The 6,647-nt window shown below is 44.6% G+C and overlaps 1 long non-coding RNA gene across 1 annotated transcript; it reads left to right on the forward strand.

The window, feature by feature from the left end:
• The first annotated feature begins 4,241 nt into the window (after positions 1-4,241).
• LOC129752503 (uncharacterized) lies at positions 4,242-4,952 on the forward strand. The gene is made up of 3 exons (XR_008738886.1): positions 4,242-4,499; positions 4,560-4,800; positions 4,862-4,952. It is a non-coding gene; the product is annotated as an uncharacterized LOC129752503 (long non-coding RNA).
• Positions 4,953-6,647: the final 1,695 nt, after the last annotated feature.

Here is a 6,647-nt window from a genome sequence, read left to right on the forward strand (position 1 = left end):
CCCGCCTTCAACAAGCACAGTGCGACGAGACATCCACTGTTTGAAGCGAGATAACATTCTCAATACTTTTGCATTGCACAGTGCGACGAGACATCCACTGTTTGAAGCGAGATAACATTCTCAATACTTTTGCATTGCACAGCGTGGCTGGACACTTGGACAACCACTAAGGCGTGGCGAGACACCCGCCTTGAACAAGCACAGTGCGACGAGACATCCACTGTTTGAAGCGAGATAATATTCTCAATACTTTTGCATTGCACAGCGTGGCTGGACACTTGGACAACCACTAAGGCGTGGCGAGACACCCGCCTTCAACAAGCACAGTGCGACGAGACATCCACTGTTCGAAGCGAGATAACATTCTCAATACTTTTGCATTGCACAGTGTGGATGGACACTTGGACATCCACTAAGGCGTGGCGAGACACCCGCCTTGAACAAGCACAGTGTGACGAGACATCCACTGTTTGAAGCGAGATAACATTCTCAATACTTTTGCATTGCACAGCGTGGCTGGACACTTGGACAACCACTAAGGCGTGGCGAGACACCCGCCTTGAACAAGCACAGTGCGACGAGACATCCACTGTTTGAAGCGAGATAACATTCTCAATACTTTTGCATTGCACAGCGTGGCTGGACACTTGGACATCCACTAAGGTGTGGCGAGACACCCGCCTTGAACAAGCACAGTGCGACGAGACATCCACTGTTTGAAGCGAGATAACATTCTCAATACTTTTGCATTGCACAGCGTGGCTGGACACTTGGACAACCACTAAGGCGTGGCGAGACACCCGCCTTGAACAAGCACAGTGCGACGAGACATCCACTGTTTGAAGCGAGATAACATTCTCAATACTTTTGCATTGCACAGTGCGACGAGACATCCACTGTTTGAAGCGAGATAACATTCTCAATACTTTTGCATTGCACAGTGCGACGAGACATCCACTGTTTGAAGCGAGATAACATTCTCAATACTTTTGCATTGCACAGTGTGGCTGGACACTTGGACATCCACTAAGGCGTGGCGAGACACCCGCCTTGAACAAGCACAGTGCGACGAGACATCCACTGTTTGAAGCGAGATAACATTCTCAATACTTTTGCATTGCACAGTGCGACGAGACATCCACTGTTTGAAGCGAGATAACATTCTCCATACTTTTGCATTGCACAGTGCGACGAGACATCCACTGTTTGAAGCGAGATAACATTCTCAATACTTTTGCATTGCACAGTGTGGCTGGACACTTGGACATCCACTAAGGCGTGGCGAGACACCCGCCTTGAACAAGCACAGTGCGACGAGACATCCACTGTTTGAAGCGAGATAACATTCTCAATACTTTTGCATTGCACAGCGTGGCTGGACACTTGGACAACCACTAAGGCGTGGCGAGACACCCGCCTTGAACAAGCACAGTGCGACGAGACATCCACTGTTTGAAGCGAGATAACATTCTCAATACTTTTGCATTGCACAGTGCGACGAGACATCCACTGTTTGAAGCGAGATAACATTCTCAATACTTTTGCATTGCACAGTGCGACGAGACATCCACTGTTTGAAGCGAGATAACATTCTCAATACTTTTGCATTGCACAGTGTGGCTGGACACTTGGACATCCACTAAGGCGTGGCGAGACACCCGCCTTGAACAAGCACAGTGCGACGAGACATCCACTGTTTGAAGCGAGATAACATTCTCAATACTTTTGCATTGCACAGCGTGGCTGGACACTTGGACATCCACTAAGGTGTGGCGAGACACCCGCCTTGAACAAGCACAGTGCGACGAGACATCCACTGTTTGAAGCGAGATAACATTCTCAATACTTTTGCATTGCACAGCGTGGCTGGACACTTGGACAACCACTAAGGCGTGGCGAGACACCCGCCTTGAACAAGCACAGTGCGACGAGACATCCACTGTTTGAAGCGAGATAACATTCTCAATACTTTTGCATTGCACAGTGCGACGAGACATCCACTGTTTGAAGCGAGATAACATTCTCAATACTTTTGCATTGCACAGTGCGACGAGACATCCACTGTTTGAAGCGAGATTACATTCTCAATACTTTTGCATTGCACAGCGTGGCTGGACACTTGGACATCCACTAAGGTGTGGCGAGACACCCGCCTTGAACAAGCACAGTGCGACGAGACATCCACTGTTTGAAGCGAGATAACATTCTCAATACTTTTGCATTGCACAGCGTGGCTGGACACTTGGACATCCACTAAGGTGTGGCGAGACACCCGCCTTGAACAAGCACAGTGCGACGAGACATCCACTGTTTGAAGCGAGATAACATTCTCAATACTTTTGCATTGCACAGCGTGGCTGGACACTTGGACAACCACTAAGGCGTGGCGAGACACCCGCCTTGAACAAGCACAGTGCGACGAGACATCCACTGTTTGAAGCGAGATAACATTCTCAATACTTTTGCATTGCACAGTGTGGATGGACACTTGGACATCCACTAAGGCGTGGCGAGACACCCGCCTTCAACAAGCACAGTGCGACGAGACATCCACTGTTTGAAGCGAGATAACATTCTCAATACTTTTGCATTGCACAGTGCGACGAGACATCCACTGTTTGAAGCGAGATAACATTCTCAATACTTTTGCATTGCACAGTGCGACGAGACATCCACTGTTTGAAGCGAGATAACATTCTCAATACTTTTGCATTGCACAGTGCGACGAGACATCCACTGTTTGAAGCGAGATAACATTCTCAATACTTTTGCATTGCACAGCGTGGCTGGACACTTGGACAACCACTAAGGCGTAGCGAGACACCCGCCTTGAACAAGCACAGTGCGACGAGACATCCACTGTTTGAAGCGAGATAACATTCTCAATACTTTTGCATTGCACAGCGTGGCTGGACACTTGGACATCCACTAAGGCATGGCAAGACACCCGCCTTCAACAAGCACAGTGCGACGAGACATCCACTGTTTGAAGCGAGATAACATTCTCAATACTTTTGCATTGCACAGTGCGACGAGACATCCACTGTTTGAAGCGAGATAACATTCTCAATACTTTTGCATTGCACAGCGTGGCTGGACACTTGGACAACCACTAAGGCGTGGCGAGACACCCGCCTTGAACAAGCACAGTGCGACGAGACATCCACTGTTTGAAGCGAGATAACATTCTCAATACTTTTGCATTGCACAGTGCGACGAGACATCCACTGTTTGAAGCGAGATAACATTCTCAATACTTTTGCATTGCACAGTGCGACGAGACATCCACTGTTTGAAGCGAGATAACATTCTCAATACTTTTGCATTGCACAGTGCGACGAGACATCCACTGTTTGAAGCGAGATAACATTCTCAATACTTTTGCATTGCACAGCGTGGCTGGACACTTGGACAACCACTAAGGCGTAGCGAGACACCCGCCTTGAACAAGCACAGTGCGACGAGACATCCACTGTTTGAAGCGAGATAACATTCTCAATACTTTTGCATTGCACAGCGTGGCTGGACACTTGGACATCCACTAAGGCATGGCAAGACACCCGCCTTCAACAAGCACAGTGCGACGAGACATCCACTGTTTGAAGCGAGATAACATTCTCAATACTTTTGCATTGCACAGTGCGACGAGACATCCACTGTTTGAAGCGAGATAACATTCTCAATACTTTTGCATTGCACAGCGTGGCTGGACACTTGGACATCCACTAAGGTGTGGCGAGACACCCGCCTTGAACAAGCACAGTGCGACGAGACATCCACTGTTTGAAGCGAGATAACATTCTCAATACTTTTGCATTGCACAGTGTGGCTGGACACTTGGACATCCACTAAGGCATGGCAAGACACCCGCCTTGAACAAGCACAGTGCGACGAGACATCCACTGTTCGAAGCGAGATAACATTCTCAATACTTTTGCATTGCACAGTGTGGCTGGACACTTGGACAACCACTAAGGCGTGGCGAGACACCCGCCTTGAACAAGCACAGTGCGACGAGACATCCACTGTTCGAAGCGAGATAACATTCTCAATACTTTTGCATTGCACAGCGTGGCTGGACACTTGGACAACCACTAAGGCGTGGCGAGACACCCGCCTTGAACAAGCACAGTGCGACGAGACATCCACTGTTTGAAGCGAGATAACATTCTCAATACTTTTGCATTGCACAGTGTGGCTGGACACTTGGACAACCACTAAGGCGTGGCGAGTCACTCGCCTTGAACAAGCACAGTGCGACGAGACATCAATTGTTAAAAGCGAATACGATTATCCAAGATTCACCGGAATGGAAACCATCCTACGACCAGGGAAGAGCGCAGTCCAGTTTGATTTACTTCATGCTGACCGAAGCTACAACAGCGGAAATCGAGGAAGTTTGCGGTTATGCAGCAAATTTCGATAGCTATTGGTCGGAATCCAACTAATAATCTGCATCTGAGAACCTTTATCGAAAATCCTGATATTCCGCGCTTGCCGTAAGTACCCAGTATTTACTACAAATATTACTCCACCTTATATTTTGTGTCTTTGAACAGCGCCGGAGTCCTTTACGAAAAATTTGGCAACGGTGGCACGCGGTGCTGGTTTGTTGATCAAGACGGTCAAAAACTTCGGCATCATGCGTAACGTGCCGCGGATTGGTGCTTGATGCCCGTCACCTGAGACGAGGGGGGAATTATTATAGCCCACGGCAAGGCTGTGTTGCTCAAAAGGTGGACCGATACTCAACGTTTTTCAGTTACGAGCTAACGGCGCTTCCATCAGCGATTTCAAGTGGTAAGTTAGCAATTATTCCAACCATTATCAATCAATTAAAAATTTTTTTTGTCATTTCTAGGCCAAAATTAATCATCGAAGGTGCATGTGCATGTTCCTAGGCGTATTGATCAGCCCAAGGACATTTTGTGATGGTCACATTTTCATTGGTGGGTATCTTTTTATTAATATATTTTATGACTAATTCTATTGATTGAGACATATCCTATTTTCCATAAATTGACGAAAGGATGCTACAGATGAATGCATAAGCGTTGGTGAGCGAACACCCATTTGTTTTTAGACGCTCTCAGAGGCCGGATACCTTCACTTACCACCAGATGTCGGTCGGAAAAATGTAATTATCTACCGCCTTTAATCTGCCGGAGAAAGGAGACTAGCTGTTTCTGAGTAACCATAAGTTCAACATCGAGTCGAAGATTCCATACCTGCCAGAGTAGTGAGATTGGCCGCAGTGCATCGAATGAATTTTCTGGATATATCCCAAGAGTTAAACTACGCAACATGATTTGGCAGCCGACTTTATGCTTAAGCTGCATAAGCGTTCTGAATGATACGTCGCAAGCGTTAATGGTAAAGGGAGGTGAGCAATTTTTTTAACTTTCTTTTAAATTTGTTACCTCATCCATCCAAATTTCTTATTTTGAAGTAGATGTGTTCAAATGATGATAAGCTTAAAATTAAATTTTATTTAATTCTTGATTTTTTTTTTTTACTTTTACGTTCTAAATTCGAATCTTTATTCAAATTGTGTTTTTATAATGACATTGCATTTAAAATTCATTAGTTTTAAGTAAATAAAACCAATCTTTGATAACTGATGAAAATAATATGCCAAACAAAAACTAATTTAAGATATATTTATTCTCCTAACCTATCGCCTAATTTTCCTTTAAATCCTTTTCGGCTTTCTAAACATAGCTGTTTAAATGCAACAAAAAAAGATTGAATTATTTATGAAATGTCAATAATAATAATGCTTTTGCTTGGTTATTTCTAGATAACAATCGTACGGGTGGTGAAAATCAACTATCCCGATATGGAACTACAACGCTGCACGGGGAAAAGACTACATCACATTTGTATAAAATGCGATGATTCCACGGCGATTGTTTGATTCTATGCTCGCCAAATTTCGCGCGAACACAAACGATTGCTGGCGATTACAGTACCAGCAACAAAAAAAACCATTTTCCACCCCGTCTGGGGCTGAGTAAATGACCTGAAATTTGTACAAACAGCACCATACACCATGCCATAGACAACACAAATGGCGTGTGCAAATTCGATGATTCCAAGACGATTGTTTGATCTATGCTCGCCCACACACGATACAAACGTATTTAGCGCGAACACAAACGATGGCTGGCGATAACAGTAATAACAAAAAACCACCGCCACCCCTACTGGGGCTGAGTAAATTTCCTGAATATTGTACAAACAGCACCATACACTATGCCACAGAGGGTGGTTTGTACAAAATATTTCGATCCAGACTGATTTTACTCAAACCGTTTGCGCGCTCATTCAAGCAGTGCCATACCTCCTGCTAGTGAATTAGTGGTTCATGGTTCATGAAAAATTTATTTGTTCAAAAAATTTTTTGATTGTTATGACACTAATCTTAGTTTTAATTACTCATACTATTACATTCGATTACCATTCGAATTTGGATTTCTCCAATTGTTCGCTAAACTTAACATTATGAAACGAATTCAAATCCATACGCGGAATACAAATTCAATTTACATTTAATAATTCATAATTTGGATCAAAAAACCAGCATCTAAATAGAATTCAAATTTAAATGCAGACTCACAATTCAGAATCACAGTTCAAATTAAAAA

Source organism: Uranotaenia lowii, chromosome 3 (genome assembly GCF_029784155.1).
Source record: "Uranotaenia lowii strain MFRU-FL chromosome 3, ASM2978415v1, whole genome shotgun sequence".
Classification (NCBI taxonomy): Eukaryota; Metazoa; Arthropoda; class Insecta; order Diptera; family Culicidae; genus Uranotaenia; species Uranotaenia lowii.